The sequence below is a fragment of the Camelus bactrianus genome, chromosome 17 (genome assembly GCF_048773025.1).
Source record: "Camelus bactrianus isolate YW-2024 breed Bactrian camel chromosome 17, ASM4877302v1, whole genome shotgun sequence".
NCBI classification, from domain to species: domain Eukaryota; kingdom Metazoa; phylum Chordata; class Mammalia; order Artiodactyla; family Camelidae; genus Camelus; species Camelus bactrianus.
This window is the reverse complement of record NC_133555.1, coordinates 29,341,217-29,368,822: the sequence shown is the minus strand read 5'-3', so window position 1 is coordinate 29,368,822 and position 27,606 is coordinate 29,341,217. Positions and strand designations below refer to the sequence as shown.

General features: G+C 42.5%; 1 protein-coding gene and 1 pseudogene across 3 annotated transcripts in view; both read right to left on the bottom strand.

Moving 5' to 3' along the window:
* Positions 1 to 27,606, bottom strand: part of ERC2 (ELKS/RAB6-interacting/CAST family member 2) — an 875,964-nt gene that overhangs the window by 134,067 nt on the left and 714,291 nt on the right. The window lies entirely within an intron of this gene.
* LOC123612276 (uncharacterized) lies at positions 13,362 to 14,019 on the bottom strand (annotated as a pseudogene).

The window sequence follows — 27,606 nt, the reverse complement described above, 5'->3', positions numbered from 1 at the left end:
TGCCTTGAGGTAATCACTATAACCATCAATTATTATTCTGTGGATAAAAAATTCTGGGAAATACACTGTTAGATAAAAGAGTCTCTAACGCCTCCTTTAGAGTGTGGCCCTATTTTCAAGGGATTTGCTATTATGTCACTGAGTTGAATTGTACCAGACTTGAAGGAATTAGGAATTTGCATGCAAATTCCTCATTATCACTACAATCTTGGACTAGTGACCCAATCTCTCTGTGCTATAGTTCCTTCGTTTGCAAAATGAAGATAACAACAATACCTAAATCACAATGTTGTTGTCAAGATTAAACAAGTTAATACATAGAAAACACGTAATAGGCTATCTGGTACAGGGTCAACATTTTTTTGCTATTATATTTCTCATTTTCAACATATTACTGCACAGGTATATCACCTTAAAATGTGTGGCTCCCATTTGTAGAAAAATCAGACTTCAGTCAGCATCTAAAGTTGAAGATAAAATATTTAGAGAAAAGTAAGTGTTAAATTTTAAATAAAATTGAGACTCTGAATTATTAATGCAAAGCAGTTTTCACTACAAATATTAGGACTCTGGGTTTCAAAATGTGTGGAAAAAATAACGAGAGCCAAACTCACTAATGCCCTGCAGACTTTGGGATGCCAGGGTGGGCTTAAAAAGTGACTTTGGACTGTGGGTATGTCTACACTGCATATGGACGTATCATATAGTGATAAGGGGCCTCTGTGGACAGGATGAAGGGGGTGAAAGAGATGCCAAAAGTAGGGTGTGTGTGTGTGTGTGAGAGGGCAGCACAACCCCATGCTCAGGCTCAAGGCCAGGCCAGGCGATCTGACTTAGAGCATCAGTGAGCTGTCAACAGGTTGATTGATAAGGCAAGTCATTCAAGTCCCAGCACCTCCATTTTACCATCTGTAAAATGATAATAATAATAATAATAATAATAATAATAATAATAATAATAATAATAATAATAATAATAATAATAATAATCCCTTTCTTTAATTTAAAATGAAGAAAAAGAGAACGGGAAGCACTTCAAAAGTTAAAAGTTAAAAAGTATAATTGTTCTACAACAAACATGCATTTCTTGTGTAATAAGGAAAGACATTTAAAAGTTACTTATTAAGGAGAAAAGAGTCAGTGTAGCAAGCAAACACATAGAGTTGACCTAATGTTACAGAAAAGTGGGTCTTTAGGGCTTAGAAAACCTTGGTGTTTAAAATTCAATACCAGACACCTAACTATGACTTTGAGTGAGTCACCTTGCTTTTCTCAAGGTTTTTCCATACGTTGAAATTAGGATAATATCACATTGTCAGCAACAAAAAAGATAAATATACATAAAGTGCTGCGGCACTTAGCAGATACTTAAGTATACATGTATGTGTGATAAATAAATAATATTTGATTGGAACCCAAGGGAGTAGATCAAAGGTTACTTCTATCTATGACTCATGGATAGGCATCAAGAGGGTAGATGAATCCCTTGAAATTTATTCTGTGCATCTGCCTTTTCTAGAATGAGAATCCTGTTATCACATTCTCCGTCCAAACGGTCTATGACTTTTAAAAGATTAAGCATCATCAGTGTAAACAGAGAAACACAGACCGATGGGTATTTTGCTCCCATGTCGCCCACTGCCCCCAATTTATTGTACGTAAACGGTGGTCCTCTAGAGCAAGGACTTCTCCAATAAAAAAGCGCTATTGGAGGAAGACTGGAATCTGGGCAAGAACACCCCCTTTGACAGGGACCAAAATTTCAAAATAGTAACAGTAATAGTGGAAAAGAGAGTTTTTGGAAATGAGTATATGTATCTTATTTTTAATAAAATTTAGATTACAATTTCAATAACTCACTATTTCCTATAAAAAAAACAAAGAACAAAATATGTTGGTTTATTTGAACCACTTTTTTCCCTAACCTGGTTGTATGAGTGTATGATGTGACAGCTTTCACTCCCATTAGCACAGTCATTAAGAAGGTGACATTAGCAAAAATATTTGAGACTTTTACCATTTCCCTAAGGATATGTCATAAGCCTCTAACACCCAGTCACTCACTTTGAAGCCCCTGCCCTGTCATCATGCTTACTGACTTTTGTCCTTTTAATTGAGAGCAAGTTATCTTCATTTGTTAATGAATTTGCATGTAATACGAGCTCAGTTTTCAACATCACTTTCATCTACTTGATTAAAAACTTACATCTCTTGAAAAATTTGCTACTTCATTTTTCAAGAAATGTATGATCTATTTTCACTGCATTTCTGGATGCTGGATAATCCAGAAAAGATAGATGTACAAAGAGCTGACTGTCAACAAAGTGGGAGGCCCAACATGAAATGGGGAAGATGTTTAAGTGAAGCTAATTTGATAAGCGGTCAATTAATTCATCAAAGTTTTAATGTTATGACAACATTGGTTTTCCTGCAACCTTTGAACCACCACCCTCAGCTAGCAAATTTTTGGATAAGGGGACCCCTGTATAGTTAATGCGAACTAGTACCAGGTTGGTGCAGGGACAAGAGCGCCCTTTCAAGTGCACCCTCCCATAAAAGCTGTGCTGCGCATAGTGGCTGGAGAGAGGGAAAGAATACATTTCAGGCAAGTGCATCTTAAGTAAGCCCTTGAGGATCAGTCCATGAACTCTGATCTAGTGGAAAATGAGGCCCACATTCCAAACCAGTTTCACAACCCCCCCCCTTTTTAATAACAACTCATTTTTACATAGCGGTTGCCTATTCTATAACTCTGTAATAGTGAATTTTTGCTTATTGTGTTTCTTGATAACAAGGTGTGCCTGTGTTTCTTTCTTGCATATCAGTTTGCAGTAAGTAATTGCCCTGCAATTCTTAATCCAACTCCTTCACGCATTCCTTTCTGCATTGTTCCAGTTTGTCATGTCTGAACTGTCACCTGAGAGCTGATCTTCCTTTGCTAAAGTCCATTCAAGAAGTATCTTTATCCTAAAGATGTCAAGTGCACAGATAGACTGTTTTGACTGAGCTAACAAAACGTATACAGAACATCTTTTCCCAAAGTACGCATGGGTTACTTCCCAAAGGAAAGTGAGTTTGTAAAATAAAATTGTGGAATTTAGATTCATGACGCTTGTGTGTGTGTGTGGGTGTTACTTTGTAAATGCAACCTAAAGAATAATAATATTAATATTTTCTCCTTTTTACCAAATCTTTATTATGTGCCAGACACATTGCCAGCCATTTTATATGCACAATCTATCTTGATCCTTATAATATCCTTCCCTGAAAGGTTTTTTCCCCCAGTAGATTGGAAGTTCTGTAACAGCAGGGATTTTTTATCATTTTGTTTATATATCCCTGGTGCCTGGAATAGAGTATCCAACAAATACTTGTTGAATAATGAATGAATCCCTATTTACACAGAGAAACTGAGGCACAGAGACGTCAATTATAAGCAACTTGCCTAAGGTCACAGAGGTGATAAGAGATAAATGTATTTCGAACAAACTTTAATTCCCAAACCTATGGTCTTAAAAGATATGTCCCCTCTCCCATCCAATACACACACATACACCCACCCACTCACACACGGCAACACACACTCAAACCCACCCACACACAGACACGCACACAGAAGCCACCCAGCTCATCCGCTTCCTTAGCTCACCACTGGCCAACTGCTGAACGACAAGCTGCCGCGCTGCCCCCCACCCCCACCCCAAACTGTCTTCCTCCAACAAAAGTCCTCCATGGGTTCTTCTGCTGGCAGTTTTCACTAGTATTTGGTGACCTTCCAGCCCAGTTCTCATTCCCTGTGCTACATCCCCCCCACCCCCTAAAGACTTGTTAATTATAACCACCACAGAGTCTACACCCGTCCAGGAGAGAGGCTGTTTGGCAGCAGCTGTGAAAGCTGAACTAAGTTATTTGGAGATTAATCCGCTGCTGAATGTAGTCTTACAAGTATGGCTTTGAGGGGAAAAAAAAGATAAAAGGAGCTAAGGCTATTCGTATAAATGTGAACTTATATACAACACAGACACAGGCACACCCACAAGTACGTTGACTAAAAGTTAAAATATGATTATCAAAGGATAAGCAGGACTTACAACTGTAATGTAAAACATTAAGAAATACGTCCCAGCTTTTCTGTGTTCTGCAGGGATACAACTGTGTTCTGAGCCAAGGAGAGGGGGGGAAAAGAGAGAGAGAGCAAATTGAAATATCTTTAGGTGGACTTAAATATAGCTTCAGAGATTATAATTCAGATCAAGGCTAGAGCTCCATTTCAACATTCCTTAACTGCTAGTAATATAACAAAGGCCTGCAAATTGGGAGGTACGTCTGCTTGGGAAGGGATGCTTATCTGATCTCAGCCCATCTTTCTTCATGTTTCAATCCCAGAACAGCTGCCCTCCTCTTGGTGAGAAACTCAGCAGTGGCAGCATAAAACCCAACAGGATGAAACCCCAGCAGCTGAGATCCAGCTGAGGCTGCCTCACCTTGGCTGTGTGTGCTCACTGGTAGGTGGGGTTGACATGGGCTGCTGGTGGGACACGCCCAGCGGCTGCTGGCAGGCAGCCGCCATGCCACACAACAAGGTTGCGCCCACTTATATCCTGGCAGGAGGGGATGGCAAGACAGGGACAGTGTGGCCTTAAGAGACTGGTGGTTCAAAAGGGGCACAGCTGCTTTGTCCTGTGGCCAGGTTAGTTTCCTTAAGCTGGGGGTGAGATGGTGGGGGGTATCCTTCCCTCACATGTTCATTCATTGGCTCATTCATTCATTCACTTTCTACTCATCCAAATATGAATAGAGCAATCCAGTACAGTGAGCCAACACAAAGATACTGGGGATAGACTTGGGTGGGACTCCAGCCCCAATACGCACTAGCTTGTAAGACTTTTGAGGAGTTACCTGACCAGTTTTCAGTGTCTTCAGCTATACACTAGGAATAATGGTGCCCACACATCATAGGGCTGCTGCCAGGACACTGTTAAATTAGTGCAGGTAAAGCTCTTTACACACTGCCTGGAGCATGGGAAGTACTCAATACATAGTGGGTTTTAGGATGAGGATGACAGTTACGTGGGAGCTGTTAGAGATGCATCGCACAGGCTGTTGCCTCCTAGGACACGTTGTGTGGTTGTCAATGAGCAGAAAAGGCTGATACACAAACAGTAAGATAAAAATGTAAGAAGTGAAAAACTCCTAGGGTAAGTTCCAGAGAAAGCCCCATGGAGAAAGAGAGACCACTGGACCTACAGTCTGTCTACCAAGGGAGGATATCGCTATCCTACAGAGACGTGGCCACTGAGGGCACCAGGCAGGGGATGTAGCCTTAGAGTTTGGAGCACACAAACGGCCCACAGCGGGCCCTGAGGGAGAGAAGCTGTTTCTGCAGTCATGCTCCTTCAGAGGAGAGCCTTTGTGAGTCACTGCGGGGGGCAACAGAGAGCTGGTGAAAGTGTAGTGGGGGAGGGAGCACACACCATCTAGACATGGGACAACCTGTTGCTCTGTGCCCCTGTTGAACAAGGCAGGGCAAGGACATGAATGGAGGTTCCCTTTCCTCTCCATTGTCTTAGAGCCTTGGGCTCATTTCACAGACCAGTTCCCTGAGGGTGTCCTGAGGAGCACAAGTTCTATGAGATGTCCTCTCCCGCCCAAGAAATCCAGGCCACGTGCACAAATACACCTGTGACTGTATTTCCCTCTTGGAACTTGATAGTGTTCATTAAAGGCTCTGAAAAGTCCTGCAACTCCTAATCTGTTTAGCTTGGTTTAGTTCAAAGTGATTCAAAACAGTCTTTTCATAATGCCTATGTCCCAATCCTCTCATTCATACATAAAGGAGCACAGGTCCACAGGGAAGAAGGGATTTCTCACAGCCACACCGTCAGGGCAGAGTTAACCCTGAATTCTAGCTCTGGCGAGCAGCTCTGTGCTTTTCCTCTCATTTCCCCATGGAGCTAGGGCACCCCTGGCATGTGCCATTGCTCTGTGGAGTAGGTGGTGACAATGCTGACACTTCTGTCAAGCAGAAGTCATTCAAGGTGACTGCCTTTTAACATGATACTAAAAACAAACCATAAAAGACCTCTGAAATGTCTGATGGGGAACAGATTTTAAATTCCAGTCCCTGGAAGACATGCAGGTGGGTAAGGAGGCAGGAAAAGTAGGCAGGGGAGAAACGCAGGATTCGCCATCCCAGGTCCTGGGTCTGGCCCCAGCCCTTCCCGTGCCCAAGCTGTCCATACATGCTGACTCTCTACGCCTCAGTTTCTCCATTGTGAAGCACAAGGATTGTGTTAATTTTAATTCTGCCTGTTTATGATGCTAAAGAAGAGAGGCTTAGTAGATTTCAGCTTGACTACCTGGCATTCTGGAGAGCCCTGAATCCACCACTGCAATTCTCATCACCTCCTTGGTGATTTTTAATGTTTCTCTGCCTCGTCACTCACAGAGTACTGCATTCTCCTGTTCAAAATCCTCCCAAGGCTCCCAGGTCTTCTAAAAGAACATTTAGTCTACTTATTTCAGGCTAGGCACTGTGCATATTGCCTACTGCCCACCTCTCCAACTTCATCTTCCACCACTGTCCCCCGTCTCATTGACCACCACCGCCCTGGCCTGCTTTGTGCTGGCTTCTCAGTCCAGGTGTCACAGTACCACATCAGCCTTTCTGACTATTTTATCTGAGGCTTTTCCACCACATCACCTGGTTTCCTTCTTTGTATTTATCACTATATAAAGTCATCTTATTTATTCATTCATCTATTTACCTGCTTGATTTCTGACTCCACCCAAGAGAATATAAAATCCCTGAGAGTAGAGTATCAATTACTGCTCTGTACTTACAGCTTGTTTACCCGGCGCAAAGACTGGCAAAAAGTAGATGCTCAGTAAATTTCAATTAAATGGATGGATGGATGGATGGATGAATGATTCTCTGCCAAGAAAGACTGCTTACCCCTTCAAGGCCCAGGTCAAGTAAAGCTTTCCTTGAATAGCTAGGCAGAATGAAAAGCCATCTTATTTGTGTCCCTATCACCCTTTCTGCCTGCTTCTCAGAGGATGCTGAACGTGACTCTGTCCTCACTGCTTCGAGGCCACACATCTGCTTTGAGGGCAGGGACCTGTGTGCCATTTTGTAAGACCTAGGCTTTTGCTGGAAGCTGGTCCTTTGCAGGTCCTGCAAGTGCTTAGAGAATTAATGAGTTCCTCTTCTAGAACCCAAACGTTTCTATATTCACGCAATTAGATATTTGCTTCTTCTGCAGAAAAGATTAGCCATCGGAGCTTTAAAGCTTACATTAAACTGTTTACATCTTCGTGTCTGTATGCATTCCCCAAGAGAAAGATCATCTGGAAGCCACGTGGTCTAGTGGAAAGAGCACTTAGTGGAAGCCTTGTATCCTGGGTTCTAGTCTCAGGCATCACTGAGGGACCTTGAGCCAGCCCTTTCACCTCCCTGAGCCTTCATTATCTTTTTATCATATGGGCGGGATTGAAAAACTAGACTGTGAAGTATCCTCCTCACCTTTACTTGTTTTGACTTTGTGGCTTAGTCCTCCACACTCTCCCTCTGTCAGCCCATACATACGGTTTGATAAAGGGGTATGTCTGATAAGTATAGTCAAACAGTTACTTTGCCAAGAAAATCTTACCCTCAGAGAAACAGGAGATCATCCATTGACTCTAATTGGTGTTTAAGTTCAGACTCAATCTGCCATGCACAGGCTTGTACCAAATGAGAGATTTTCATATCTGTTGAAGGGTCAGGACTTTTCACAGATTGCCTAAAAGTTAAAATCACAGCAGCTCCAAAGCCTATCGCATTTCATTTTACCCAGCCTTGCAGATGAGCTTCAAAGCCTGCTTGGTCAGCAAACATGTCTGCTGGCCTGGAAAAGCTCTTCAGTTCTCCCCAGTCACTCCTCCCAGGACTGTGGCATCACGGCTAGAAGGTGTGGATAAGCCATTTTCCATTCCTGTGAACATTTCAGGACCTGAAGCCTGCCTTCTTTCAGATTCTTTGCTAATTTGTATGACAGCTTCAATGTAAATAGGATACATCTGCATGGGTTAAAAAAATAGCCACTCATTGCAAAGGGCAATGTACTCTGTTTATTTATCATCAACAACTGGAAATCAGGTTCTGTTTCTGGTCTAGAACAGCTGATGGTTGGTGACAACCTCCGAGGCACTTTAAAAAAGTTTTCATTGACTATTGACTTTAAAAGTTACTTTATAGGCATTTTATTTTCCATGATTTTTTCTCAACCACCCAGCTGGGAGAAGACAACGAGCATTTATAAAGTGGGTTATTTATAGTGTGTGTATCGCATGTATCTTATCAGGCATACATACCCGACATATCTGCTGGTCATCACACTTTCTTCCTACTACTAATAACCACTATTTCCTAGACAAGCACTCAGTGCCAAGTAAGGGCTTCAGAGGCCTTCTCTCCATTAGTCCACTCAACCATGCTAGGAAGGGTGTGGAGAAACTAGGAAACTCAGGCACAGAGAGCGTTAAACACACTAGGACTGCAGACTGGAGAGCATTAAAATTGGTGTCTGAGCCCACAGTCCACGTTCTTCATCGTCTATGGCATCCTGCAATAGCCTCACACTTCACCACTAAGTTGGCCTACCAATCAAAGAATACATACAAGCCTAAAATTAAATCTTGGCGCGTGGGTGAAGGAATTCATTCAAGAAAAGTAACTCAGGTACAGAAGTAACATCTTTAGTTTTACCCAGTCAAGTGTCTCTCTTAAATTTGATTATACTTTACACACAAACATGTATGTACTTCACATGTGTATATACAAGTTCCAAATCACTATTTCTGTAGTCATTTTTCTTATGAATTCCTCCATTGTTTTCTTTAATTCTATCGAATTCCACAGGTAAGATAAAAGATTACTCCTATCAGCGATAATGATTATAGCATCAGCTGGTAACATTTTTGGTGTTGTTTACCATAGGCAGGCAATTTCGGAAGTAATCTGAGAGTTAATTTTGAAAATTGTAACAAATTATTATAATCTGTCAAAAGAGCACCATGAAGCAATGATAAAGATTATATGATATAGAAAGATGTCCAGAGTATATGAAGTGCAAAAGAGGGAGTTATAAAATAATCTACACAATACAAGCTCATTCCTTATAAAAATGTGTGTGTACGTATGTGTGTGAGAGTATAATTCTAGAAGAATCTTTGGGAGGACACCGAGGGAACTTTTACTTCTCCCTTCATGCATCTCTAGTCTGTCTAGTTTTTTATAAGCATGTAGTTTTAATTTAAATAGCAATAAAGATGACATTTAAAAGTATTCCCTGCCAGCCGACCCAGGCAACCCAAGTCAACATTGGTGAGCCCCACATGGTGGTTCCTGCCATCAAGGCCATATCTGCTCTCCTGGGTCATGTACCCACCAGCCCCAGCTCTGCCTTGGAATGCACCCCATCCCTTCTGAGGTTCTCAGGGCTGACTAGACCAGCTGAAATATATCAAAATCTTTCTTTGTGATTTTCAGCCATCCAGGTCTTGCTCCTCTTCTTCCTCTCCCTGGTTACATACCCCCTTGGACTCACCCTCCACGTGCAGCAAGGACAAAATAGCCAGGAACTGTTTGTACCCCAGACAGGGTGCTGAATGTATCCCTCTTGAGGAAGGCTTGCTCCAACCCAACTGGTCAAGGAGAGATCAAAAGGAAGATACAGGTCTCAGCCCCTCCAGCTAAGCAATCTTCTAAGCTCCAGGCCCCTTTTGCCTCTGGCCTGTCCAAATGGCCTACGCATGCTAAACTTGAAAACTGGTGTGAAAAACTCACATGCTCAGTTTTTCAGGAGGTGCACAGCCTGGCCTATCCGCAAGACACACGTCAGGGGCTGGGTGGCAGCATCTGCCAATCAAAGGACTTTTCCATATGAGCCTACTTCCCCAGAGCTTTGAGAATGTGGTTTCCAATCTGACTTTCATGTTTCAGGGCTGAAGTTTCAAGGACGCATCTGGACAAAATATGCTTTCCATATAGGCCAACAATTTATTTATTTATTGCTTATGATATTGTACTTGGCAGCTAAGGAGATATAAAACAATTTAAACCACTCTGCAGAAAACGGTTGCAGAGTTGCCACTGGAGACCCTGGTGGAAGGTAATGGAGGAAAATGGAATCTCGCAGAGCTTTCTATAATTGACAGGCAGAGCCTCGAGAGGCAAGCGCAGTGAGCGGGCATTCCTGTCAGGAGCTCACATCTCTTTCCAGCCTCAACTTCTGCTTTGGCACAAGCGGGAGACCAGAGACATGTGCTAGAAGCCTCACGTGATGGGACAAATGAAACCAGTGTGAGGGCCTTCACCATCCTCCCCTAGTTGTTGGGTTTGATGGAATGAAAGGTCTCTAGAACACTTGCTAATGCAATGGCTGATGCTTCATTTTGCCCAACTCCTGCTGACACTGTTGGTGTCCCATCCATCTCCAACTGCTGATCCTGGCCTGCTTTTGCCTGAGGGGTTCTCTGACCCCCAAAGTCCATGTTGCACAGGCTTATGGCAGGGAAGAGGTGGAAAGATATGATGACTCCAGGGAGCAGCCTTCAGTCAATGACTCATGAGAGGGAATATATGTATATACTCCATCTCCCTCATCTCTTAGGCGAGTCACTGAGGCATGTGTCCTGCACTGGCTTCCAGAGGTCCCTACAGGATTAAGCTGCAGTCACCAGTCACCCACAGTGACGACTGGGTAACAGCTCCTCTATTGGCTACTTTCCTATCCCTATCCTACTTCCTCACTGCCCTGTTGGGACCTCATCCCAAATAAACTACTTGTACTCTATCTTTGTTGTAGGGTCTGCTCCTGGGGGAGCCCCAATTCAGGCTCCCTTACCCAAATCCTGCCCAGCCTTTAAGGTGGAGATCTTAGTTAAAGTCCCAAAGAATTTCTGTCATGTAGGCTGGTTGTTTAGCCTGCAGAGTCTTCAAAAGAATTCAAATTAGTTGCTATAATGTAAAAATGGGGTATTTCATAAAGAAATCTAGATTCTTGGCTTTTCTTCTAAAAATACACAGATACGATCATGCTGGGCCTGAGTTCCCTTGTGACATGTGGGGCTGGAGCTGACATGTGACGACTCCTTAGCCAGGCCTGACCATCCAGTCCAACCCATATCTCATTGGGTCCATTTCCCTTATTGATATTTCCAGTCTGGACCCTGTAGACAGCTGGGTTAGCCAACCCACCTGTAAGGCAAAGTGCATTCTTCCTCTGAATCTCCCTGCCTTCCTGAGGACCTATACTGTCACTGTACTGCTCACTCAGGCTGGACCACACCTAGAAAAGTATGCGAGCAAAGGGTGTCTTCTGCCAGAGGATGAAGTGATACAGGCCACCAGAGAGTAGCTAACAGCTAACGAGTGCAACTATGTCAGATGCTGCTAAGCATCTGCATCTCTTTTTTTCCTTTTAGTCCTCATAGCACTCTATGAAGTAGATCCTATTATTTTCCTAACATTTCACAGGAGGAAACTAAGCCTTACGGAGCTGGAATACTTGTCCACATAGCTAGTAATGCTGAAGCTGGGATTCAAGTTCTGGTTCATCTAACCATGCTGCTCTTCCTGTCTGCTCAGCCCCTCTTGTCTAGGATGTAGGTGTGTGCATGGGAGAATTTGTTGGCAGTAATTACTATTCCATCATACAGGCCTAGCCTCAAGTCTGGGAAGTTCTGAAACCCACCTTGTCAGTGCAAGGAAGAAATCCACCTCCAAAAGGGCAGTTTCAAAACTGCCAGCTCCAGGGTGCTTTGTCATTATTTTACGTGGAGAACTCTAATAGATGTATAGCCCCAAAGGCTTGCCAGCTTCTGACCAACCCAGTCACTCACCGGCAGACTCACAGGGAATCCAAGTTAGACTTTGAAAGCCAGTTCGTTCATTTACAAAGACATTAAGCCAACACTCCTGAACCTGGAATGTCTATGTGTGGCAAGCATGACCCTTTTCCTATAGGTACACTATTCAGAGAAGTGGTGGTTTAAAAACAGTTTAAAAAGAGAACAGGAGGTATCATGATGAAAATGAACACAGTGTTCCCAGACCTAGGGGTGTTGGCTGAAGCAGACGTTTAGGGGCATCATGCTAGGAGGCCCAGTGTGCTAGTCTACAATGAAGACAGTAGCTTTCTTGGGAAGAGTGACTGCTGGATTCCATGGCCACAACCTCCTCACTCATTACCCCATACAGACAGACTGGCCCTCAGGGAGCTCCATGAGTATGGCTCCCATCCCCTGGACAGTGCTAGGAGAAGCATCCCCAAGATTCTCCTCTCCAACCTCTTTGTTCTTTGCTTCCATGGTTGGGTGACCCCTCTCCTCACATACCTGTTCCTTCTTTGCTGTCAATATGTTTACACAGCTAGATCTAACCTGGTTGGCCAGCAGCCATTGTGGCTCCTTAGGGAAACTTGGCAAATCCCAGCTCTGATCCATTCCATGTGGCTTTCATGGGTATGCAATCCATTTCCCTTATTTCCAAGGCAAAGGAGCAACCTCACCTGCCCTGTAGCATGTGGCGAATTTCCTTTATGTCTCTCTGACCAGGGTATGGGTACCCAAGGGGAGGAGGCAAGACAGTAGGGTGGTGAAAACAGACTATGGAGCCACAGCAGATCACAAGTCATATCCTACCTCTTCACTATGCATGATTATTATTATTATGATGATGATGATGATGATGATGATGATGATGATTTTGGATATATATATATTATCCTCTCTAGGTCTAGGTTTCCTATTCTATAAAATTCATGTAATTGTTTCTAATTCAAAGATTTAGTCAAAGGATCAAATAATGTATGTAAAGTACAAAGGAGTGTCTGAAAACAAGGGAAATGTCCAATAAATAGAACAACAGTAATTATAGTAATTACGGCTGTGACTAAACCATATCTAGTGTTATTCCCTACAGCTCTGAGGTATAGCTCCCACTACAGATCTCAACAAATACTTGTTAAATTGACTTGAACCAAGGCTCAATAATGGACATATCAGGACTCAAACTGGCTTATCAAAAAAGTTAATTACCTCTTATAACTAAATCATTCAGGACTAGGCTGTCTTTGGGCATAGCTGAATTCAAGGGCTCTAACAATGTTCCTAGGGATCTGTTTCTGCCCCCCCACCCCTCTCTCTCTCCATCACTCACATCTGCTTTCCTCTTCTTTTTTTTTACTACCTTCTCAGGCAGGCTGTGGCCCCTGGTACTCCAAATGTCATCATCCCAGCTTCCAATTCCACAGAACAGTCACTTCTTTTTCCAAACAGTCCTAACCTCAGAACTGAGACCCACTGGTCTAACTGGGTCATGCACCCACCCCTGAACCAATCCCTGTGGCCCAAAGGATAGCTCCATCTGAGTGATCAAGTCTGCAGGTAGAGGATTTTGATTGCTGGCTTGAGTCAAGTGCCCATTCTGACATAGTGCTGGCCAAAAGTTCCCCAGAACTGTGGAAACTGACAGGAATTTCCCAGAGAAAATCTGGCTGCTGGTATCAGAAGAGACAGATTAAGGGCAGAGCAAAGCAGTAGATACTAGCTGTGCACCACTGCCAGGCACAGAATGCATTTCACACACTTGCTCATGAAAAATCTCCCTCCCCTGATACAGAGCTATAGTAATAAGAAGAAGATTGAATGACCATCACCATGTAAGTGGATCTGAGTATCCCTGACCTGTTAGCATGTGACAGGGCTTAGCCATGGGGTCATAGCAACCACAGGCATTTAACCAGGTAAGTGCAACCAAGTCTCAGGCCTGCAGGCTCTTCCCAGGGTCCTATCCCAGCAAACTGGCAGCCCTGACATGACATGTCAAACCAAGAATCAGGATACCTGTCAAGACATCACAGCATGTCAGGACACATGGAGTGGGCAGGTTATAGCAGCAAAGCCCTTTCCTAAACCCACAGGGAAACCTCAATCCACAACCTTCAACAGCAAAGGCATTCTTCTCTGCAGAAAGCAAGAGCATAGGAAAGAAAACAAACATTAGAAACTATACATCATTTCCTGTTTCATTAAGGAGTTGGGATGTTGTTTTCTTGAAAGTTTTTGTTTTTGTCAGCATATTCACAATAATCTGCTCTGAAAGGCCCAAGATGCCCATCCACAGAGGTACTCTTGGCTGCTCTGTGCAGCAGGAGATGTGCTTCCTGGCAGATCCCCTACTCCTCAAACCTTCCACAAATTACAAATTATAACCCATCTCACCTCTGTGGACCACAACTTGGGCTTGTCTGCCCAGAAGCATATCTGGATGAAGATTTACCCAAGACAGGCCTGGCTGTCATTTTAGACTCCCCTTTCTCCCTCCACACCCTAACCAAATTCCATCGCCTTGCCTTCCCAGATATCTCTAGAATCCAGCTGCCTTTCTCCATCCCTAATCCCAGCCTTCCTCTACACAAACCACACTTCTCCTGCCTCCCAGCGGTCTCCCTGCATCCACTCACTCTCCTATTCCATTCTTGACAGTTCCACCAGAGCGATCTTTTGAAAGCAGCCACATCTGATCACGTCCCCGCTCAGTTTTTTCTTTCAATGGCTTCCAAGTTCCTTATTATAGTAAAGTTCAAACTCCCTAAAATAGTAGAAAGCCTCTCTGACCTCAGTCCCTACTGGTATCCTCAGCCTCATCCTTTGCTATTCTGCCTCTTTGCCTTCCATACTCAAGATATATTTATGGACTTATGTATGTTTCCAGATCAGACCTCCATTATGAAATTCCTCTGGTCTGGAACATTCTCCTCTATACCATATTTGCTCGGCTAACTTCTACTTTTCCTTTAGGCCCCAGTTTAGGGACCACTATTTGTGGTTTCTGAACCTGGGTTTGGTATCTCTTCCACATGTTCTCGTGGCATCCAATACCTCCTCCATCACCACAGTGACTATACCAGCCTGCAATCGCTTGCTTATCCATTCTTCCTTCTCTAGCCTGGAAGAGTCATGAATGTGGGACTTGACTTATTCATACCTGTATCCTCAGCTTCCAACAAAAACTCTGGCACATGATAGAAGCTCAATTCATATCTGTTAAAGGTATGAATATGTGACTGATTAAGTGCAAGAAGGAGTTTGTTGCATGCTCAGACTTCCCATTGGCTGAATTTGAGGTCACACTTTTTGTACAGACAACTGAGATCAAATCAGCACACTGGCCCACCCTAGATAAAATATCAGTTATGCACCACATTTGTTCCACTTGATACTCCTTTTTGCTTTTGAGGTTTATGTTCAAGGTATAAAAATGTCTCCATCACAGCTTTCACCTCTAGAATTGAGTGCTTGGTGTGGGGAAGAGAGCATAATCTTTGACAAAATCTAGAGCAAGTAGGACCTCCAAGGATTTGAAGAGAAATACAAGAGTGTGCACTGTGCTTTGGCTTGAAGAGCCTGGGGTGGGGGGCAGAAGTCTCCTGTTTCCTTGACCATCCAACTTTGATTTTTTTTTCCTTCTTGCTTAGCGTCTGATGGTGTAGTATTTCAAGGGTATTAAAACAAGGTCAGTGGGCTTTATGTGACAAAAGGTATTCCTGTATGTGAATGTTTAGCTAGAGTTTAAGTATCAGTGATTTTGCATAAGGAAACATATTAGCCTCATATTTAATTGCAGTTGTGGTTTTGGTGCACTGTGAAACAGAGTGTTCATATGCACAGACTTGGGTGTGATATCCCACGGACATAGGTTTGAGTTCCAGTACTGCTATTTACAAGCCATGGATACCTGCCCATGTATCTAACCTCTCTGAGGCTCACTTAGTTCACTCATTTATAAAATGGAGATAATAATAAAACCACCAATCCTTGTTAAGCCTATTGGAAAGAATAAGGTAGGGAATGCACATAAAGCACCTGGTACAGCACCTATCATGTGGGTAAGTATTTAGAAAATGTGAGCTACTCTTCTCATATTATAACATCGGACCCTACCCTGCTTCAGATGCACGGAAGTAAGAAACACACCAGCCTGCTACAGGCATCCATTTCTGCTCCATCCAACACACAGATGTTGCTTCAACCTCTGTATTAGTTTTCTACTGCTGTCATGACAAATTACTATATATTTAGCAGATTAAAAATGCCCATTTATTATCTCTCTGCTCTGGGTCTCCTAAGACCAAAATCAAGGTATTGGCAGAGCTGCTGTCCTTTCTGGAGCTCTGAATCATTCAAGTTATGGCAGTATTCAGTCCCCTATGGTTGTATGATTTTCCTCGGTAGCTGTCAGCTAGGAGTCATTAGCCGCTTCTAGAGGCCTCTGGCATTCTCTGGCTCATGGTCCCCTTCCTCCATCTTCAAAGCCTCTACTCATACTTACAGTTTCTCTGACCTCTCCTCTGCCTCACCTCTTATTCCTATTTCCTCTTTCACCACATCCCTCCGACCCTTTTGCTTTTCCTCTTCGACTTTTAAGGGCCCATGTCATTATATTGGGTCCACCTAGATAATCCAGGATACCCTCCTTATTTCCAGGTCAGCCGACTAGTAACCTCAATTCCATCTGTAAACTCCCTTCACCCAGTGCCTGGATGGATAAGTGTTTGAATAACCAGGGAGAGGAGTCTTAGGGAGAAACCTTTGGAATTCTGACTACTACCCCCAATCACTTTTACTTTAAAACCTGCAACAAAATCCATGTCAACACAGCATACTCATTAGGTGTTGTTTTGGCTATTTTGTGGAGTTGACTTAGCTGGAAAGAAAAAGTCATTTTCAAAAAAGTAATTTTCAAAAAGAATGGCCCACTTCCTTTCATGAGAGACTAATGCTCTGTTAAATATGGACTTTTTCATCCATTTATCAAGCAAACTATCTTTATTCATCTCTTTTCCACTTTCTGCTTGATAAAGTCCATACTATTTTAAGGAATTTTAAAATGTATCTGTCAGGTTTTTATCTATGAGACTCAACTTCAACTGTCAAAGTATCAACTAGCAATGCCCAAACATGGAAGAGTCCTGGACAATCCTGAATTAATTCAAATAGAATAGTGTGGATTGAGAAATCTAAGATTCAAGTTGAAATGTATTTGCTAATTGGCACCCAATCCTGTTCTCATCAGCTTATCAGATCCAATTGATGTAGAAAATTAAAATTCTGGGTCTCTGTTCTACAGAAATACTCGTACATATGTTCAAAGACAGATATACATAATTGTTTACTGAAGTCTTGTTAGTCATAACAACAAATGGCAAACAATCCAAATATTCATCAATTGTGACTGGCTAAATAAAACTTGGCAGAGGAATTACATGGCATATTCCTACAGCTATTGGAAAAGAATGAGGTAGATTGATATGTACAAAAATGGAAAGCTTACCAAGACATACTGTTAAGTAAAAAGTGCAAATCACAGAAGAATCTGTATATTACAACCCAATTTGTTTTATAAACAAAATATGTAAATGTATATATATTTGTAAATGCATATGAAGGTTATATCTACCAATAATTGGCATATTATACTTCTGGAGAAGTGTGAAGTTGGAGAGCAGAGGGAGAGGGGCATCTGGATTTCAAGCTGTTTACTTCAGTATAGCTTAATCTTTTACAATGAGAATTGATTGAATGATGAAATAACTGAATAGACTTTAAAAAAAAAAAGGGGGTATAATATGCCAGGTTGAAAATAATATTGAGGAGTTAGGGGCGTGTAGGGCTTCTACAAATGGGACTTGGGAAATGATCTTATTTTAAATTTTTTTTCATAAATTAAAGCCTGCCAAAGTGCTAAAATGAATAATCTCTGAGTATTTCAGCCACAAATCCTATGTTCATTAACTGCTGCAGTAGAGTGAAGTATAAACAGGCTGGACGAGAAAGAGCTATTTGTTCTCTAGTTTCTGGATGACTGTGGCTTTCCACAGACTCGGCACATAGTAAGTGTTCAATAAATGCTTGAAGAATAAAGGAAAATGATTCGATTTGAGAAAGTACAGTGTCTGCCTTTGATTAAATAAATCAAGCACACTAAAGCTGTAGTAGACAGATATACAAGATTCAACCCAATCTCAGGATTGAATGAACAGAAGAGAAATTATTCCATTAAGGAATATAGGCAAGGAAGATTTGGAATGTCAGCAATCCTGCGTGCAGTACTTTAAAATAGAATAAAACAAAGAAACCCTTGAAAAAAAGATCCTAAAAACCAGATTCTAACCCTATGTAGTGCCCTGGGATACAAGGTGCATGCCAGACTGGCCAGCCAAAGGGAAAGGGGTACAGAGGAGGAGGAAGTTCTGTGAAGTTCTCCCTCTTTATCTGTGGAATTCAGGGGCTGGAATAAATGATTACTAAGCTTCCTTCCAGTGCCAAGCTTCCAGCAATCTGTAAGTGGCTGCTCCAGCGGGTCTAGTAGCCTCACAGAGGCTAAAATCAGTTCTCTCAGCTTCAAAGGAACAAAGTCTTGGGTTTGTATGTCAAATGTCAGAGTAAACCTAAGCCTGGCCCCCACTTCCTCTGCATATCACCTGTCAGGGGCTGAGCTGCAAGAGTCAAGGTGGCCCCTTCATTTCAAAGGGCAGGCTGGGAAGGGAGGCAGAATGTGGCAAATGCCACCTGAAAGCCCTCAGCATAAAACTTGGCATAATTTTTAGTTCTTAAAAAACATTTTTTTACTCTTATTATTTTTGTTCTGTCTCAGCAGTAACTTTACTTTGGCTTTATCAACATTAAATAAGTGACTAAGTAAATAAATACATAAAGCAAACACGAGTACCACACTGGCCTCTGGATTCTAATCCGAGGAATGCAGGGAGCCCCATTTCTAGAGATGTATGCACACTCTTTGCTGCTATTGGTTTGTTTCTGCCAACAACTGAGCAACATTTTCTAGTGTGACTATCCTGCGAGCCACAAGTTTGTTTCTAAACTGTACCAGATGCTCATCCACTAACTCAGCTTCGTGTTTTCATCAAAGTTTTATGTTTTGATGATGTACATCCTTGTGAGGTCCACACACCAGCAGCATTAACATTGCCTGAGAGTAAGGTTGCCAGATAAAACATAGGAAATTCAAATTTAACTGGGCATCCAGCTTCTCTTTTCCTCTAAATTTGGCAACCCTACCCGGGAGCCTGTTAGAAATGCAGAATCTCAGGCTCCACTCAGACCTGGGGATTCAGAATGTGCATTTAATAAAATTCTAGGTGGTTGTAAAATCCAAGAGGCATTGGTTTACTTTGTTCCTGCAAATTAAATCTTTTACTCTTAGATTCTGCTAGCAAATTCTGATCTCACATCTGCACCAAACACAGATGAACAGTAATCCATTAACAAGGTTGGTTTGTGTGTCTCCCTCACTGAAGAGCTTCATAGTGTATTCTATTTGCTAATACAGCATTTTTCAACTTGGGTACACAAGGCACCCCACTTGCAATCACCAATCAGCTGGGGCTGGTCCTGCTTGCTGAATCCCCATCACTCCCTGGGAGACGCCAGGCCATGTTAATTGCTTGCTGGGTGGTGGGGAGGAGGGGCGGGGTTACCATCATGCCTTTGATCAGGAGGGAGAAGTAATGGTTTTACTTACATCCTGCTTTGTCTCTGCACAGGCCGAGAGCTGAGGATCTATTTCAGGCTCTCTCTTTCTTCCTAGGATTCTGTTACTGCCTACATACCGCGGCCCAGGGCTTCAGGGGGGGAAACCAAACGCCCTTTGTGGTGCACCCACATGACAGGCTTCAAAATGGAAACAATATTTAAGTTAAACCTGGAAGATCAAGTTTGCTCAAATCTCGCAACACAAGGAGCTTTAGAAAACTTCAGCAGCAGGTCTGTGTTTTTGATGGGGAGAGGCGGGCTGGGATGGAGAAGTGAGACCCTGTTAACAGACGCCAAATTCCTACATGGGAATCAATATTTCCCTTTATTCCTTGTAAATAATAAGGATGATAATAATGCACCCAGACAGAGCCTTGAGAGTTTCAAGGTGTCTTTATAGACACACTCTTCTTCAAGCCACGGACTAATTTTTGGAGGAAGGGGGAAGTGAAGGTAGTCATCACTAGTCTCATACGACAGAGAAGGTACAGCCAGGTAAACACATTTTGAAAGTCAAACAAATCAAGACACTTCCCTCAAGTGGCACATTTCCTGACTCCTAAAACAATGCCCTTTCCCCTGCTCATAGAGATTCATTTATTTGGTTGCCCCAAACTACTCAGATCTCAATAATCCCTCACAGGATTACGAGAAACCTTAAAAAGATTCATAGAATCCTGTTATGGGTTAAATTGCATCCCTCCGCAAAATTCCTATGTTGACGTTTTAATCCCCAGTACCTCAGAAATTGACCTTATTTGAAAATAAAGTCATGTAGATATAATTAGTTAAGATGAGGTCATACTGGAACCTTAATTCAACATGACCAGCATCCTTATAGAAAGAAGAAAGGTAGGCACAGACACATCCACTCCTGGAGAAAGCCATGTGAAGATGAAGACAGAGATCAGGGTGATGCATGTACAAGCCAAGGAATGTCACAGATTAACAGCAAGCCAACAGAACTAACCCTGCTGATGCCTTGACCTCTAGCCTCCAGAACTGTGGGACAATCAGTTTCTGTGTTTAAGCCACCCAGTTTGTGGTGCTTTGTTACAAATCCCAGGGTGGGAAGCACCATCTTGGCGCTAATGCTCGTGCCAAGCCCTGGGCAGAGGGCTTCACATGCATCATCTCACAGCTTCTTCAAATCCAATCTGGGGAGTAGAGCAACTAGAAAGGAGGAAGCTGAGGCTCCAAAAAGTTGAACAACTCAATAAAGATAACACAGCTAGCACATGGCCAAGCTGGATTGAAACTTAGGCAGTGTGAGTCCAGATCCTGTTCTCTTTACCACTAAACTTCAGGTAGAGTGGCCAGGACAACTAATTAGCGTCTACTAAGGAAGCACAGATTTGCTGAGTATGTGGTATTTGTCAGTGGCAGGTGTGTGTCCCTTTCCAGATCAGCACTGCCCCTCTCTCATGTCATCATGCTAGCATCATCCATCTGTATATCCACCCACCACACACGCCCTTACCACCATTCCATCTTTCCAATCCTAATGCTCACACGGACATTTGCAGAGAGTTCATTTTCCTTCTCTCCCTCTAAAAGAAAGATCTGCTTCCTCCAAGTAGTGCATAAGGTGGCTTTATGACTACAGAGTCTGTTAAGTTGCTTCAGTCTGTGGGTCAAACTCCGATAACATTCTCAGCCAGTTCCTTGACCACGCATTTAGAGACCATCTGGATATAGGGCAGTGGTTCTCAACCAAGGGCGATTTTGTCCCCAGGGACAAATTTGCAGTTCTAGACTCATTTTTGGTTCTCATAACTGGGACACAAGGATGCCACTGGCATCTAGAAGCTAGAGTCCAGGGATGCTGCTAAACATCCTACAATGCACAGTTGCACAACAAAGAAGTATCTAGCTCCAAATGTCAATAATGTTGAGGTTGAGAAATCCTGACACAGAATGTTCCCCCTAGAGGCAAAATGCCCACATACAAACTCCAGCTCCATTGCTTACTAGTTCTGCAACCTGGGCCAATATTCTTAAACTGTCTGGGGTCCAGTGTTCTTACCTTCAAAAGGAGACTAATAATAGTACCTACCTCATGGGTTTGTTTAGGGAGAGTGCAGTGAGTTAGTGCATGGCAAGGCACTGAGTAAAGTGTCTGACACGGTGTAAGTGCTCAGGATAGTCACCCTTATTACTTCCAAAGCTGGAGGTGAGGGGCCTGACTGTGGGGCTCCAGTAGCCGTTGCTCAGTTGCACTGTTCTTCAATTTTAGCCTAGGTGGGCAGTCTCAGATTTATGAATGCCTGACATAGGCACTTGCCATTGCCCAAACCACAAGTTGCAATATGGATGGAAACTCTGTTTCACAGTAAAATCAGGCAGGATAAATAATTCAGGCCATCCTTCTCTAAGACCTTTACAAGTATTCAGAAATTCCCCTTGGAATCTTTTCAAGGTCCCCATTTATCTATGCAACATTTATATCACTTTTACAACATGCCCAGATAATACATGGTTTAATGGATTTAACCCTCAAAACCACCTCAAGAGATATGCACTACCTTTTCTCATTCCTTCTGAACAAAACCGCTTCTGCTGAACTATTGGGGCCCAAGATCAATACCTTATTAAATCTGCATTCAATATTATTGTTTTTCCTATTATATTATGGCTGTTATCTTCTTGTAGGTTCCCCAACTCTCTCCAAAAGCATAGGGATTTTAGCAACAGGACGCAGGCTTTTGTAGGTTAGCCTGGGCACCTAACAACTGTTTAACATACACAATATGTATCATATAATAAATGTACAATTTATAATCAATTATATACATATATGTACGTATGATAGATAGATGGATAGATATTATCTTATAAACTCTTACAACTCAACACACTTTCAACCCACTTTGGGATAAACTTCAGTATCCGGTTTAAGGAGCTGAGTCTGAAGAACTCTTTGCTATATAGTGGCTGGTGGTGGCCACATATTATTGAAGAAACAGCATGGGACGTGGTGGTGAATGACAGAACTGGATTCCAGCCTGGTCTGGCTACCTCCTAGCTGTCGACCTTGGCAGTGTGGTTTAACCTCTTCTCTGCAAAATGGGACAACCTAAGACTACATGTTGGGGTAGAAGACTGAGTGGAGTTACACGTGAACAAAGGAGATACTTGATAACAGCTGCTTTCCACCTCTGAACAAATTCCGCTTATCATCATGACTTGGATTCAGGGCTATGAGGCTCATGAGACTGCTGGGGTCAGTTAACTGCTACCCCACATTTCAATGACATTGCGTCACTTTCATATCTTTCCTTTAGTTACTATATTTTATCCCTCTCTGCCTCCAACCCTGGCATTCAAACCATATCAAACTCTATGCCAGCCAACTGAATTGCCCATGCTTATCTATCTATGCAGAATCCATGGCAATATAGATCAGTGAGGCTGCCCTGTGTTAAATGGCAGAGCCCTTGAATTCTTCTTACAATTTTACATTGACAGATAATTAAGAACACACCTTACTTGGGTAAAAGGATTCTAGGAAAGTGGGGACCTCATTTGCTTAGTTTTATTGAATTGCACATAGTAAGTACCTGGTAAATATTTGTTGAAATAATTGCTAAACAGGTGAGAATTAGTTAAATGCTACATAATGCAGTCTGTGGTGTTTTTTCTCAGTGTCTTCTTTCATTTCTTTTCAAATAATCTGAATAATTTGTAGGCAGGAGCACGAGAGCTTAGTTTTTAATCTCATCAACAAAGAACCTTCCAAAGAGGAGACATTCCTTTGGCCTTGGTTGTTGGCATTTCAGATTTAATTACATTTTTCACCCTAAAATTTCCCAACGAGATTAAGAGTCACACACAAAGTCTCCTTCACCCTCTGCTCAGAAGTTTGCACAAGGAGCTCTGCCCACTTTTCATGGGATTTCTGAAAGATGCCAGCTGCTGGCAACCATGAAACATGAAACACAAAGGACTTGTAATCTCCTGGAACATACCTGCTTGCACAATTCCTTACAAGCCTCTCTAAGAATACACCAGAGCCTGCAAGCATGTACTTGCTTTTCTGCAGGCAAAGGAGATGCACTATTGTCTTCCTGAACAAGCTATTTCCAATATTTCCTTTATGTATTCTGGATCAGTCAAGATAAGAGAATACAAACATCCAGGAAAAAAGGCAGCTTTAGCATTTTCTTTGTAATTTCACTGGCTTTCTGGCCTCTGCCCACATTTCCCTGACTTCACATTTTGGTGCTATTTCAATGTAAGGGCTGAAAAATTTCTAGCTTCTTCATGCGTCTAATTCCAATTGGCTATTAACTGTGCTAGTTTATTTGGACTGTGAATTGAGGGCGTTTGAATTTGCAGGCATATATGTTTTTGTTGCCTAGGTAATTTGCTTGACCCTAAGAAAGTTATACCCAACTAATTCCAGGCAGGGGGTTTTTGGTCCAAAGCAAAAAGATCCCTGGGAAGAGCGGTTCTTTGTGTTTCTTTGGTCATGTGTGCTGATGCCAAGTGGTTACAGTGGTCAGACTGATGCTCAATGCCCAACCTGATTCAGAAGATACTCATCAAGTAAACGTTCAGATCTTGATAACACATAGTAGATACTTGATAAATAATGAGAGAAAACTGAGGGTGCAAGACTGTAAGGGGTGACCAGCGAAGAAGGCATCAGAGGAGGTGGTAGTGGGGAAGAAAATAAAAACAACAAGGCCTAGTATTTGCTGAGTGATTACTACGCACCAGCACTGGGCTAGCATTTACATCATCATCTCTCTTGATGAGATAGAACTCATGTGACAGAGGAAAATAAAACATTATTTTGCCCATTTTCTGGATGAGGACACTTGGGCTCAGGGAGTTTAAATAAGGTACCCAAGGTCACATAGTTACTAAGGGGCAGATCTGGGATATAGGGCTCTCACTCCCATTCCATGGACTCCTACATGCAGGATAGGCATTTTATTTACAAAAGAGGGAAGAGCAAGAGGAGGAAGATGAGGTAAAATAAGGTATAAGGAGAAGGAAGGAGAGATGTGGTTAATAGAGAAAAGTCCTGAAGTGGAGAGGAGAAAAATGACAGAGTCCTTGTTGACTATCATCATGATTCTCAGAAAAACAGGGCCATCTTCCTTTCCCATGAGGCGGGGGCTGGGTGGCGAGCTTGAAGACTAAAGCAGAGATCTGAAAGGGTCACCTTGGGGAAATGCAATGTGAGTCAATAATCAAGAGTGCTGGTGAGCAGCTTTGGAGTAAGAAACACCTGGGTTCAAATTCCAGCTCTGACATTCCCGACCTGTGTGACTTTGGACAAGGAACTTCCTCTCCCTGTGTCTACATTTCCTCACCTGGAAAACAGGATAATAGCAGTACTTACCACACAGGGAGAGGTGAGGACTGAACAGGAATAGGACAACTAATATGAAAGCATTTAGAATGGGGATGTCAAAGTATGGCCCACTGAGTCACATCCAACTTGCCACTGTTTTTTTAAGGCCTGAAAGCTAAAAATGGTTAAAAAGCTTTAAACACTTGGAAAAATATCAAAAGAAGAATATTATGTAACATGTGGAAATGATATGAAATTCACATTTTATTGTCTATAATTTCTATCACGCCCATTCATTTCCTTGCTATCTTTCACTGCTTCTGCATTGAATGGCAATTGAGCAGCTGCCCCCAAGACAATATGTGGCACTCTCATGGCTTTGCACTGCTGTTCAGCCCACTATAAATGACAGTGAGGCAGTTAGAACACAATAGCTTTTTGAGTGACATGTGTGTGACATCTATATATGACATCTATGTGTGGATATTTTCAAAGATGAAATACATAAAATACCATTACAGATCAGTGTTCACAGATGAACATTTGCAATACATTTGGATGACAGAGAATACTAACTCTGAACATCAATTAAGTGATATGTTCTTTGCCCCACTGAAGAATCCTATTCTCATTAGTAGACATGGATTACAAAAATTGTGCTCATTATATTATGAATTTCATCAGTGAAAATTTTGTGAAAACTTTTTTTCTTTCTTGTTATATAAATACCTACACAATAGTCTTGGTTTTGCCCTTTGGCCCACACAATCTAAAATATTTACTATCTGGCCATTATAGAAAGTTTGCTGAGCCCTGACTTAGGAAAGTGGCCGGCGTGTGGTAAACAGTACAGGAGAGGAAATGCTGGCTCTCACCTCTGCTGACATCATACATAGCCCCTGTACTATTTCCATCATGAAGGGAACTTGGCTAAAGACCACAAGTTCCCCTTTAAAGGTCTTAATGGACACTGGGTATATATACCCATCAAGTTTCAGGTAAATACTGGATAAAACATACTTGTTCAACCATAGTAAGGAAAATAAAAACTTAATGGTGGGCTGGGATACGTGCCTTCTCCTTTTTAGGCCCATTCATTCTTCCTTTTTGGCATAGAATTCTGCTGGCTCCTAGTTAACGATCTCAAATAATGATGATAGCTATACCCGCTAGGGCAAATAGCCCATCTGAAAGACTAAAGAGATGGCAGATTGCAGCAAAGCTTCCCCTAAATATGCTCCCCAAATATATCTTCCCCAAATATATTCTATATAATGCCAGATCAGGGTCTGGGGGAAAAAAAGATTATGAGCAATAAGCATGGCAAACCCAGCCAACCTTCTTTCTCTCTTGGAGTGTGACAGCTGGCCTGAGGGCACTGGCCCATCAAAGGCTCTGAGAAGGCCTGCAATGAAGAAAACTATTTGAGTCGGTTTAATCCAGCTTTGATTAAACTTATTTGAACATAGAATGCTTTCATTATAATTTTATAAAATAGTATTTCTTAATATCCAGTACTACCAGTGCTCTGACGAGTATCTTTAGGGAATTACTACTATCATGGAATGAGCAGTTGACCAAGAGTCACCTTTCTTACTTTGTAAAATAGGCATCGTGCTACCTGCTTGCTACCTTCACAGAGCTGACGGGGGTGGGGGGGGTCAGATGAGAATCGGGGACATGTGTGTGGTATTTTTTCTAAACTGGTGAGGGAGCTGTGTGAGTAACAAAGAAGTGGGAGAAGTGGCATTGTCAGCCCTCAGAACTTTGAAGATGTTTCTGATAATGAGTGGACTAGGCACAGAGCAGTCGGGCTGAAGGCCTCCTCTCAGCTGCCCCTGCCCTCAGTGTTTTTTGAGGGAAGCAGTGGTCAGCCCAGGGGGAGATGGGGGGAGCCCATCCTTCTGTTCCAGCCCCTGCCAAAGGTGAGAGGTATGTCCAGGGCAGACACCCAGTTACATAAAGCTCCTAGAAGGCCTCCGTGGTGGGAGTTCCGAGCCTCAAACCAGGTACTGGGTTCACACACTCAGTGTGGAAACAGCTTCACAGTCTGGCCTCCTCAAACATGTTAGTGCATTTATAATTTTTAAAAATAATAACATGGGGAAATTCATCTGGCGTGTCTCAGCTTGTACCCTCACACAGTCACTGCCTTATCTGACATACTGAATTTTGCTGGGTCCCAAGCCTGTTGAATCAGGAGGAAAAAAGATTGTTCTTTGGTTCCTAACACTTCCTCATTTTCCCTCTTTCATCTCCATATTCTGTGGAAGGAAAGGACAATTCTTCTCTGTGGACAATTGTACAGAACAACCTGTGAGGCTGAATCGTGTTTCTGATCAGCTGGTGGAAATGCAGTCAGCTGGGCAAGCTGTTCCTCTCAAAAAAATCAGGTGTTCTTTCAATTCCTACTGTGTCACCTGCGTTTGGAAAGAAGAGAGAAAAAGATTTCCCCTAACAGGATTTCATCGTACTCCCAAGCCAGTGCCTTGGTGTCTGGGGATACAAGAATAAAAAATAAACAAAACCATAAAAGCAACCAGTAACAGCAGCAAAAAGCCCTCACACAGAACCAAATCACAACTCAATGTCATGGAACAATGGGGAGACTCCCTTTTTAATCATGGAGGAGTCTTTGGTTTTTAGTTTTTCTATAGAGGGACTTGTACAGAAACTCCTCTCAAATAATGCAGACATCA